At 37.5% G+C, this 12,705-nt stretch overlaps 1 pseudogene; it reads left to right on the plus strand.

Annotated features, from left to right (window-relative positions):
- Positions 1 to 11,082: 11,082 nt before the first annotated feature.
- On the plus strand, positions 11,083 to 12,605 carry LOC126600450 (uncharacterized; annotated as a pseudogene).
- The last annotated feature ends 100 nt before the right edge of the window (positions 12,606 to 12,705 follow it).

Below are 12,705 nucleotides of genomic sequence, written 5' to 3' on the forward strand. Positions count from 1 at the left end.
ATCCTTAGTCAAATGTTTAAATCAAGGGTTAAATGAATTTCATGTTGCTGATACACATGATTTTTATGTTCAATCACTTGAAAAACAAGAGGTGTGAATGTGGAAAATTGGAGTGCGAAAATGCTATTCTTTTCTTGTAAGAAAATTAAAATGATCACCTGTCACGTGTCATGTAAATTTTTCAATTTTATTTATTTTAAAGCGTTTTCAGCCAAACCAAATAAGTCCATCGGACCATAAACGTTCTCAAACTGATCATAACTTAAGCTCACCCACTTCAGGATCAGTAACCCGAATGAGTTGGTTTTGGGAACCTGTTGATCCTAATTAATTATGACCCAATTTAGAACTCCTCCGAATGCCTAATTATGACCAAATTTCATTATTTACCAGAAGTACTGTCTTGTGCAATTCTATTCTTTCCTGTGAAGGTATCACAGGTTAGTGTGTTTGATGGAGAAAAATCTTGGATACAACCGTTTCACTATCTTCCTCTCCTTTATCTTTTCATTAGTTGATCACTAATGCGATGAGAGAGACTCACTCTTGTTATACCACGTGGAATGGTTATATATTAGTCTACAACTTAACCCCCTTTCACCCATTGTAACTCATGCATTAGTAGTATCGAGTTGCAGTGTCAGTACCATGCAATTTCTTCCTGTGCTTTGTGCATCTACTCCAATTCCAACTCCGATACTCTTTTTCTATATGAACTCTTCCATCCCAGTTCGAGACTCACTACTATTTGCCAAACATGTGTCGCGTTTCATGCCTCACATTATATATTAATCATGATTACACTCACATTATATATTAATTATGATTACATTCCCAATTAGAAACGCCTCACATTATATATTAATCATGATTACACTCACATTATATATTAATTATGATTACATTCCCAATTAGTGTTAAACATAGGTGATTAAACTAGAAAACGACAAAATTCAATCAAATAATCAAATGAAAATTAATGAAAATGATTTGAAAACTTTAAGTTTTATCGATAAAAACAAAATAAAAGGTAAAGTGAATAACATCATAATTGACTTTTTAGCTATGTTTCTGATGTCTTCTTTCTGATTCGTTTTGTCTTTGTAATACTATTCCTACTCCTACACATATTAGAACTGTCTTTGTAGATCTTTACTAGAGTTACGTACTGAGTCATTTATACCAAAACTTTTATACCGATGCATTCGTACCGAAACTTATGTACCGATATACTGGTACAAATATGTACCAATACATTCGTATCAAAACTTATGCACGGATACTTCCGTACTTATGAGTTTTTTTTTTATTTTAAATAAATTGTTTTTGTATTGGTGTTGACTTTTTTTAATTGTAAGAATTTTAATTTTGAATAAAATTTTCTCTTTTAATATGATTGGAGCATAAAAAATACATTAATTATGGAATGGTAGAGAGTTTCGGAGGGTAAATTTATAAATAATAGATATGCTATAATTGAGACTTGAATTAGATTTAGAAACCATTCACGTTAAAATCTAAAAAAAAAATTATTTAAACCCTAAAATCCAAAAGCCCTAAAATTTATTTCTCTAAATAATAAACTACTTTTTCTATGAACTCTTCCATCCCAGTCCGAGACAGATACGGAGTTGGCTAGTCCTACTCCTACACGTATTAGGATTGTCTTTGTAAGTTTTGTATATATGTCTGCAACTACAACCTCAGACTGCGAGAATCCCCGCTCCTTAGCCATGTCTGCAACTGAAAGATCTCCGTCAGCGTGCAACAAAATCTGTGACGGCGTCACTATCATTATGTTTTTTGCTGCTGTGATTGGGATCTTGTTGTGGCTCATCATACCTACTTCGGGGGACAAATGCCCCGACTTCACCATCAACGGTGCTTATCTCAGCTAATTCGGTTATACCGAAAGCAATCTTACTCTGCCGTACAACCTCGCCCTCAACATCACCCTCACAAACCCTGAGAAGAAACTTTTCGACACGTTGATTGACGTCAAAGTCAGTGCATACTATCAAGACAAGAGAATTGGTCAGGTGACTTTGGTGGATCTGCCGATGTCGACGTCCAAGAAGACAACCGTTTTTCAGAATGTAGTGGTTCGAGCGCACGGCATGTTGTTTGAGGAATTTGTGACCCCTGCAGCTGATCTTTACAGTATCGACGTGGCCATTACTTTCCAGGACAAGAACAATGTTCCTCGGCGAGGGGTCATCTCCAGGGGTGAGGTCATCTACAATCTAAGGCTTCCTTTGAGTTTCAACGGGACATCTTGGGATGCTGACAAGACTACACACTGCCCCATTGATGCTTAATTTAGGGAGACTAAGATCCATCAATGTTAATTTAATTTTTCAACTCGTGTTTTTTGTTTGTTATATAAGATTGTTTTTTTCATAAAAATTAATTATTAAATTACTTATAGTCCTGATATGAAATGCATTAAGGCCACATAGATTTTTTTGAAAATAAAAAAAATTCTGAATACACCCCTGAATTATTTTGAAGCTGACTAAAACTAACAGGTAAAAGACAATGATTTGAAGCAAAGATGAGTGTTAAACATATAATCCTATTGGGTTACCCTATCCTATTTGAAGACTGCAATTGAAAATATCATTTTTAGTTGATTAACTAACAGGTAAAAGACAATGATTTACACAAGAGGTCTTTACTATAGTTTTATATCTGCCAACAAAAGTACTTGTATGCGCCAAAAACCCCAGGTTCGGCGAGGTAAATGTATTAAAAAGGGACAAATTTTAGCAGATGGTGCTGCTACGGTTGGCGGCGGACTCGATTTGGAAAAAACGTTTTAATGTGCTTGATGGATAAAATCTTGGATATAACCGTTTCACTATCCTACTCGCTTTTAACTTTCTCGTTTGTTAATCACTAATGCGATGAGAGAGGCCCACTCTTGTTATACCATGTGGAATGGTTATATATTAGTCTACAACGTAACCCTGTCTTTCATCCATTGTAACTCTTGAATTAGTAGTATCGTGTTGCAGTGTTTCAGTACTATGCAATTTCTTCCCGTGCTTAAATTAACTAATGTTTGCTACGACCACAAAAATGAGAAGGTTTGTTATAACGACTTTCATTAGGGCTTTAATCACTAGAACAACTTGGGGTTTTTACGACTTGAAATATACGGCGTAGAGTACTGGCATGTCTTAAATAATATTATTCATGACATTCGTAAAGTCTGTTGTAATACTTGCACATAATCTTGCATTCACGGCATCACTTTTATACAAGTCATTAAATAAAAATATATACGGCTTAAGCGTTGTGTGGCATTTGACAATTTCATACGACACACTTTTCTTCTCTTTTTAGGCTTTCCATCAAGTCATAAGGTGAATTGTCTATATATTTAGGTCCCTACGTTCTACGGTACAAATGACATGTCGTAAATAATAGTTTCTAACTTTGGGCTTAAATTTTCCCACCCAAACGTGCTTTTATTTTTTCTTGGACCAAGATCCCGCGCCCATTAGTTGCCCAGCATCCCCTTTGTTTGTTTTAATATAGTTTCAATTTTTCAATGCACCAAATGAAACTTTTTGGCCTTCTTCACCCTTCCATAACCACCAAGAATATTGTCTTCAAACACTTTTTTTCTTTTTCTATAACTACGTACGAGTGTTTGGGGTTATATAATCATTAGTCAAATGTTTAAATCAAGTGTTAAAGGAATTTCATGTTGATGATACACTGATATATGATTTTTATGTTCAATCACTTGAAAAACAAGAGGTGTGAATGTGGAGAATTGAAGTGTGAAAATGATCATCCTCTTTTCTTGTAAGAAAACTAAAATGATCACCTATCTTGTGTCATGTAAATTCTCAATTTTGTTTATTTTAAAGCGTTTTTGGCCGAACCAAATAAGTCCATCGGACCATAAACATTCTCAAGCTGATCATAACTTACCCATTTCAGGATCTGTAACCTGAATGAGTTGGTTTTGGGGTTGTTAATCCTAATTAATTATGACCCAATTTAGAACTCCTCTGAATGCCTAATTATGACCAAATTTCATCATTTACCGGAAGTACTGCCTTGTGCAATTCTATGCTTTCCTGTGAAGGTATCTATTGATCCTAAAAACTACCAAGCCTACATGGCGCGCAGACCGAGTAATTAAAAAGCTAACTACGTCCTTTGATTGTGTGCAGGGCATGCCAACTCGTTGGCCGAGCTTGGCCAGGAAGTAAAATATGTTGATGTTGCGTTGCTGACTTCTCGATCTTACGACTGCGGCCGAGGAAGGAACACGTCTCGACCTTTGAGTTCTAGAGCCTGAAAACAACGCTGCTAGTATTGCGAAGTTCACAGATCGTCGACGCCGGGTTCGGTCACGGTGATTATATCCGTAAGAGTATAAGCATGTCGAACTGGCACCAAACTATACAGACACAAATACTCGAAAGAGATGTATGTCTTGATGGTAAATGTGGTTCGACCGTCAGAATGCCGAACTCTAAAACTTACTTGCGAGTATCCAATAATAAACAACTCGGCGTTCAATGTGTCGAGCTCAATAACTTGTAACACCTTAGTTTGCCGAGAAGGCTAATGAGATGACTTCTACCAACAAAGACTAAAAAATCCTTATCGGCCGAGTGTTGGATAGGTAATCAGTCGGCCTCGACGCAGTGCTGTTTATCCAAATTGAAGGTGCTCTTCGATCGGCTGATGCTACGGCTCCAGTGCTGTTTATCCAAACTGAAGATGTGTTAGCGAAAAAGGAAAACAAAAATCTCAAGGTTGTTGAGAGGTTTCGAGTAGAGCGAGAGTTTGCGCAGGGCAGTTTGTGTGTTCAATTGGAGGGCCTTGAATGATACACTCCCTTCTATATATATAGCAGCGAACCTATTCCTGGCCGAACCAGGGATGTACCCGGACTAAAACTCCCAAATCTGATCTGATTAGGGTTCGGCCAATCCTAGTTCTAATAGGTTTCTGAACCAAACTCTATAATGAAACAGATTCACTCCCAAATTCCCAATGCCTTCAACCCTGGAACCTTGTTGTACCAAGACTCAACTTCTTCACTCTTATCCAAATCAATCATTCCTGCAATAGGACTCGGCTGACCTGATTGGCCGCTTATGACAACCTGGACCGCCTATAGTATTTCCGGAAAAGCATTGGACCGAACACAAACCTAAACCTAAGCTCGGCCCAATAATATCATTTTGGGCCCAAACAGTATCACATGTCAGTGTGCTTGATGGAGAAAAATCTTGGATACAACCGTTTCACTATCTTCCTCTCCTTTATCTTTTCATTAGTTGATCACTAATGCGATGAGAGAGACTCACTCTTGTTATACCACATGGAATGGTTATATATTAGTCTACAACTTAACCCTGTCTTTCACCCATTGTAACTCATGAATTAGTAGTATCATGTCGCAGTGTTTCAGTACCATGCAATTTCTTCCTGTGCTTTGTGCATCTACTCCAATTCCAACCCCGATACTCCTTTTCTATATGAACTCTTCCATCCCAGTTCGAGACGAATACAGAGTTAGCTATGTTTCTGATGTCTTCTTTCTGATTCGTTTTGTCTTTGTAACACTGTTCCTACTCCTACACACATTAGAACTGTCTTTGTAGGTTTGTACTAGAGTTGACATCCAAAACTTATGTACTAATATACTCGTACTGATATTTATGTACCAATACATTTGTATCAAAACTTACGTATTGATACTTCCGTACCTATGAGTTTTTTTTTTTTAAATAAATTGTTTTTGTATTGGTGTTGACTTTTTTTAATTATAAGAATTTTAATTTTGAATAAAATTTTCTCTTTTAATATGATTGGAGCATAAAAAATACATTAATTATGGAATGGTAGAGAGTTTCGGATGGTAAATTTATAAATAATAGATATGCTATAATTGATACTTGAATTAGATTTAGATACCATTCACGTTAAAATTTTAAAAAAAAAATCCTATTTAAACCCTAAAATTCAAAAGCCCTAAAATTTATTTTTCTAAATACTAAACTACTTTTTCTATGAACTCTTCCATCCCAGTCCGAGACAGATACGGAATTTGCTAGTCCTACTCCTACACGTATTTGGATTGTCTTTGTAAGTTTTGTATATATTAACGCCCAGCCTCGTTCTCATTATTCAGTCCAGTTCTCACAACACCCTCTTTATTCTCTCTTAACTTCACGTATATATCGATCTTCGCAGTGTCTGCAATTTATACTCTCTGTCCTATCTTCACCATGCCTGCAACTACAACCTCAGACTGCGAGAATCCCCCCTCCTTAGCCATGTCTGCAACTGAAAGATCTCCGCCAGCGTGCAACAAAATCTGTGCCGCCCGCACTATGTTTATGGTTTTTTCTGCTATGATTGGGCTCGTGTTGTGGTTCACCATAAAAAGTACATCGGGGTACAACAAATGCCCCGACTTCACCATCAACGGTGCTTATCTCAGCCAATTCAGTTATACCGAAGGCAATCTTACTCTCTCGTACAACCTCGCCCTCAACATCACCCTCACAAACCCTAAGAAGAAAATCTTCCACGCGTTGATTGACGTCGAAGTCAGTGCATACTATCAAGACAAGAGAATTGGTCAGGTGACTATGGTGGATCGGTCGATGTCGACATCCAAGAAGATAACCGTTTTTCAGAATGTAGTGGTTCGAGGGCACGACATGTTGTTTGAGGAATTTGTGACCCTTGCAGCTGATCTTTACAGTATCAACGTGGTCATTACTTTCCAGGACAAGAACCGTACAAAGTCAACCGATCTTACTGAATCTAAAATATTATGGCTACCCATACCCACTAGTACAAAAACATGTTTGCACGACGTAGCACATTTCGTCGTGCAAAGTATGTTTGCGTGACGCTAACACACAAGGCGTCGCGCAAGTGGTCTTTGCGCGACAGTACTTTGCGTGACGAAGGAGTGCATCGCGCAAAACAGTTTTGCGCGACGTAGTTGTACCTTCGTCGTGCAAAACGGTTTTGCGTGATGCACTCCTTCGTCGCTCAAAGACCACTTGCGCGACGTCTTATGCGTTGTGCAAGAGTTTGGCACCAAACCAAGCTTGTTTTACCACTTTTTTTCATCTTTGCGCGACGCCTAGATTCGTTGCGCAAAGTCAACACGAAAATATACCTTTTTGTCTTTCTTTTCAGTTTTCAGTGTTCTAACACAAGTCAAAAACTCCATAGCTCACCTGCAAACCTCCATAGCCGCCTGATCACACTCAGGTGATTTAAAAACCTCTATGTCATCCATTTTTTTATATATGATTGTATTGAAATTTTGGTTAATATTACCCAATATATTGAAAAATTTGATCTTTTTTGTTCTTATCATGCATATATGATTGAGGGTAAATACCCAATATATTGAAAATTTTGATCTCCTATTGATGATGGCAGTGTAGCACAAAGGGACTCCTTCTCTAATGTGAGGGTAAATACTCAGTTTAGTGATCCCCCTGTTGTTGCACCTGCACTAGAAACTCTAATGTATTATCTGAAGGCCAAATTAATGACTCTATCCTGAGAATTGAGAGGAAACACAAGGTATACTTGTTCAGTTAACTTTAGTATATTAGTATATTAGTATATTTTCTCAACCAAGGACTTAACCAGTTGCACCTTGTAGAGTGAAGAAGTGAGAATCGCTAAAGATGTTGAAGCTCATGAGTTGCGGATCCGCAAGGAGCTGGAGAAACAAGAAATTCTGAGGAGAAAGGTTCTATTTTTAAGTCCTAAACAATTGTTTCTGAAGCATAGCAATTAATATGCTGATATTTTGATTTTTCTGTTTATAGAATGAGGAAGGAAATGGAAAAACAAGAGTGAGAGACGAAAAGAAAAGAGAGGTTGATGCGTGAGAGGCAACGCAAGGAAGAGAGATTAAAACATGAGCAAAAACTTAAAATTGAACGAAGGGACAACTTTTCATTTTATAGCCTAATACAATCATACATGTCTTTTGCGAATCTACCAACAATGGAAATTAAAATGACGTTTACTTCAAATCATCATAAATTAAATTGACTTGAAAAAGTCTTGAAAATTAACGTGATTGCAAATAATGGGCTCTTTTGAGTTTGCGTAACCCAATTAAACAAAAAACAATAGCATGACATACTTAAGGCCCTGCAACACATAATGCACAGAAACAAATAAAACTAAGCAACCACTAAACAGCTAAAAGCTTATTCACAAAAGGCACAAATAATAATGGGTATAAATCTACCCAGTCATAGCCTGTGCGGGATTTAAGGGTATCAAAGTTTGTCGTCCTTTAGGCCTTCGCATCTTCACCAACAAGAAAATCACACATATGACACATATTAGTGTCCCTCAAGAAAATCTACCTGTCGAATACCATTACATGAACAAACAATCTGAATCAAATGAAATGATCACTGGACTACTGATAAATCAAAACTGACATTATAAAATAGCTGTCTAGTTCGATATATGAAACAAGAAGGGTCGACAAACAGGACATTCTTTGGAAATTTATGAACAATCCTTTTATCTTTACAGATTATAACATATCATATCATGCCCTCTATGAAGATTTACTGAATCTATTAATGGTGCAAAGGAGCTTTTAATCCTCATGGATAGGAAATTTTTAAAATTACCATAAAAAAATAAAAGCAAAAGCAATATTTTAAGGAAGATTGTAAAGATCTAAAATTTCGGTCAAGAGTTTGGTTTTCATTTTAACCTATTTTCTATAGCTATATAATTTCCCCTTATCACATATGAACACCAATTTTTGAGCAACTTCTATTGTGTACCTTTGCCTGCGTGCTATGCCCTTTTCCGGTCACGTTGGAGTTTTTTGGGATTGAATTTGTAATTGATCTTTATTAATTTTATCTATTTTATTTAGCTTTAGTAATTATTGTGATTTAATTTATTTGTATGCACAAATTTTTGTACATCACGTACAAAATTGTTTTGTGTTGTACGAAATTAATACTACTTAACTTTGTACAGTTTTTTCAAGAAAAGCTTAGTTTCCCGTTTGAGAATTAGTTGAATTTCGTGTATGGATGTGAAAGCATGACTGCGGTTCAATTAATTCTTGAATTGTCCCATTTTATGGACAATTTGGGAATGCATAGTTATGTGTTGTAGTTTGCGGTTCACGAATTAGGTTTCGATAGTGGAAATTTTGGTAACATATCCTGTTGTTCTTCGAGTACACGGTGGATATTATGTATCTACAGCGTGCACTTGAAGAACTGTAAGGAGATGCTGCCGAAATTAGCCCATGTCGAAATTTAATCCATTGGAATCGTAAATTACGACACACAACTGTGCATTCTTGAATGGGATAAGGCCCTTACCGGAGGAATAAGGTGACAATACAGTAGTTGAAGTTGTTGTAACTCTTGTACTTTTATTGGGATTGCAGACAAAATGGATAGACAGTGGATACATAATCATAATAGATGTGATGTTGAGTACTTGGATGGAATAGATAAGTTCACTGAATTCGCAACTAGACACAACCCAGGTTCAACTCATATCCGATGTCCATGTAGAAGGTGTAACAACTCAATGTGGGAGACATTTGAAAATGTTCGATTTCATTTAGTAAGAAATGGGATGATGGAGACCTATACTACTTGGTATCATCATGGAGAACGATTAGACCAAGCTTCGTCTTCATACGTGACACAAGTGGAGACTGTTGAATCTAATGTGGATCCTAGTGAATAAGTTATGAATATTATAAATGACGTTTATCCATACGCCTCGAGCAACACCAATCAGGAAGGGGGAGATGACGGTCGTCCAACCATGGACAGTGAGGAATTTAAAAACTATGAAAAACTATTGAAAAATGCCAAGCAAGAATTATATCCGGGTTGCGAGAACTTTTCGGTGCTCTCAGCAATTGTGGAGTTAATGCATGGCAAGATCAAGTTTCGTTTGTCAAACAAGTGTTTTGATTACTTTTTGAGAGTTATCAAGAGGATGCTTCCAAAGGAGAATTGTTTACCTGAAGATCAAAAAAATGCCCAAAAAGTGTTGAAGGGTCTCGGATTGGGGTATGAAAAAATTCATGCATGTGTAAATAATTGTATATTGTTTTATAAGGAGAACAAACAGTTGGATAAATGCCCTATCTGCAATGAGCCGAGGTTTAAAATGACATCACAGAATAGAAAGACCAAGATTCCACAAAAAGTAATGCGTTATCTTCCATTGAAGCCTAGGTTGCAACGATTGTACATGTCGATGCATACGGCAACCGACATGAGATGGCATAAAGAAAGACGAGTAAATGACGATGTTATGAGGCATCCTGCAGATGGAGAGGCATGGAAAGAATTCGATCGGATGTACCCTGATTTTGCAGTTGACCCACGCAACGTCAGATTGGGACTTGCCACCGACGGATTTAATCCGTTTGGGGTTTTAAACCAAAACCACAGCACTTGGCCGATCGTCGTGTTTCCTTATAATCTGCCGCCTTGGAAGTGCATGAAAAAAGAATACATGATGTTGACTCTAATAATGAGCGAAGATCTAGGAAAGTCCATTGATGTTTATTTGCGGCCGTTGGTTGATGAACTAAAAGATTTATGGGAAAACGGTGTTCGTACATACGATAAGTATACTGGGCAAATGTTCACCATGCGAGCGGCAGTGATGTGGACAGTAAACGATTTTCCCGCATATGCAATGGTTTCTGGGTGGATGACTAAGGGTTATTTGGCATGTCCAATATGCAAGGAGAATGTAACATCGTCTTGGCATGCGAGAAAAGTTTGTTATCTTGGTCATCGTAGATGGCTCCCTTGGGACAACGAGTGGCGTTAGAATGATAAAGTCTTCCACGGCACAAAAGAGACTCGGCTAAGACCAAGAGAATGGTCTGGAGATGAGATTTTGGATCAGTTAAATCGTTTGGAATTTGGTCATTTCGGCAAAGGGGTCAGTACGCCCAGACCAACTACACATCTAAACTAGACACACAAGAGTATGTTATTTGAGCTCCCGTACTGGTCAAAGTTAAAATTGAGACACAACCTAGATGTTATGCATATTGAGAAAAATGTGTTTGATACTTTGGTTGGGACAATTCTAGACATTGAAGGAAAAACGAAGGACACGATCGAAGCTCGCCTCGATTTGGAACGAATGGGCATTAGGTCATCCTTGTGGATGCAGAGAGTCGGTGGTACATTGAAGAAAGGCCATCCTTTTTTTACAGTTAAGCCGAATGGGAAGAAAGAGTTTTTCAACTTTATTTCTTCTGTAAAGTTTCTAGATGGGTATGCTTTCAATATCTCACGTTGCGTAAACGTGAAGGGGTGTAAATTTTCAAACATGAAGAGTCATGATTGTCATGTGATACTTCAACGCCTTCTTCCGGTTGATATTCGACACTTATTGCCTCTTGATGTGGTGAAACCAATCATGTTGTTGTCGAGATTTTTTTCGCAGTTGACAGCAAGGTGTTTACGAAAGTCGAATGTTAAACAATTGCAGGACAACATTGTGAACGTCTTATGCAAATTCAAACAGATATTTCCCCCAACTTTCTTTACAAGTATGATTCACTTGCCAGATGAGGCATTGCTTGCAGGACCAGTGAACTGTTGCTGGCCAGATAGCTCGGGAGTCAAAGACACTTCTCCACCATTCTGGTTCGAAGCCCTTTTCGTATAGGCTTGAGGAACGACGTCAGGTAATACTATATTAACTTTGAAATTTTATACAATTTATTTATTATTATTAATAAAATTTTCTTAATGTTTTTTTTCTTTAGGAGGGTTCTAAGTTCCCAGAGATCGACATGTTCAAGGACGTTTACGTTCGACCTGGTAATGAAATCGCTGAGCAGTTTTATGTAAGTATATGTAATTATTATTATTCTTATATGTATGAATCGTTCAAATATTATTTATATTTTGTTATTAAACATTATATGTTTTTTCTTTATTATTACAGGATACTATGGTGGAAAAGAGCACTGTTGTTCTCTAAGAAGCAGCATTGCAGCTTCCCCCGGAGACTTCGATCGAGGACGTCATGGTACCAGAGGATGTAAGTTTTCAGATCATGACTGAAGTCCTGGATCAGAACCTTGGTCGTCGTCATGGCCAGGTTGTTCGGGGTATGGGGAAATCACGGGTTCGTGAGACGGTTGCCTCTTCTTCCAGATTGAACACATCATTGATGGATGAAGTGACAACCTTAAGAGGTAAGCTTGCGATCCAGGAAGAGCAGATGAGGGCCCAGGGCGAGCAGATGAAGGAGCAGATGAGGGCCCAGGGAGAGCAGATGAAAGCGCAGCTGAGGGTCCAGAGCGAGGAGGTGAGGACCTATGTTGAGACGGTGAGAGACCTTGTACGAGCTATACAGACGGCCGGCCTACAAGTCTCGCTACCAGCACCTCATCTTGATCCACCTTTGACCTTAGAGCCACCTCACCCTCCCGATACTCAGTAGCTTGATGTTTTAAACTTAGTTCACGTGTACTTTTTTCTTTTTTGTTTGGACGTCTTGTATGTATACATTTTTATATATTTTATAATTAAATACTTTTGCTTGGTTAATTAATTACTCTTTACAATTTAATTACAATATTTATCAAAAATTTCAAAAAAAAATTAGTTTTGACCAAAACATTAAAAAAAAAAAAAAAAAGGATTTGCG

This window comes from Malus sylvestris, chromosome 14 (genome assembly GCF_916048215.2).
Source record: "Malus sylvestris chromosome 14, drMalSylv7.2, whole genome shotgun sequence".
Lineage (NCBI taxonomy): Eukaryota > Viridiplantae > Streptophyta > Magnoliopsida > Rosales > Rosaceae > Malus > Malus sylvestris.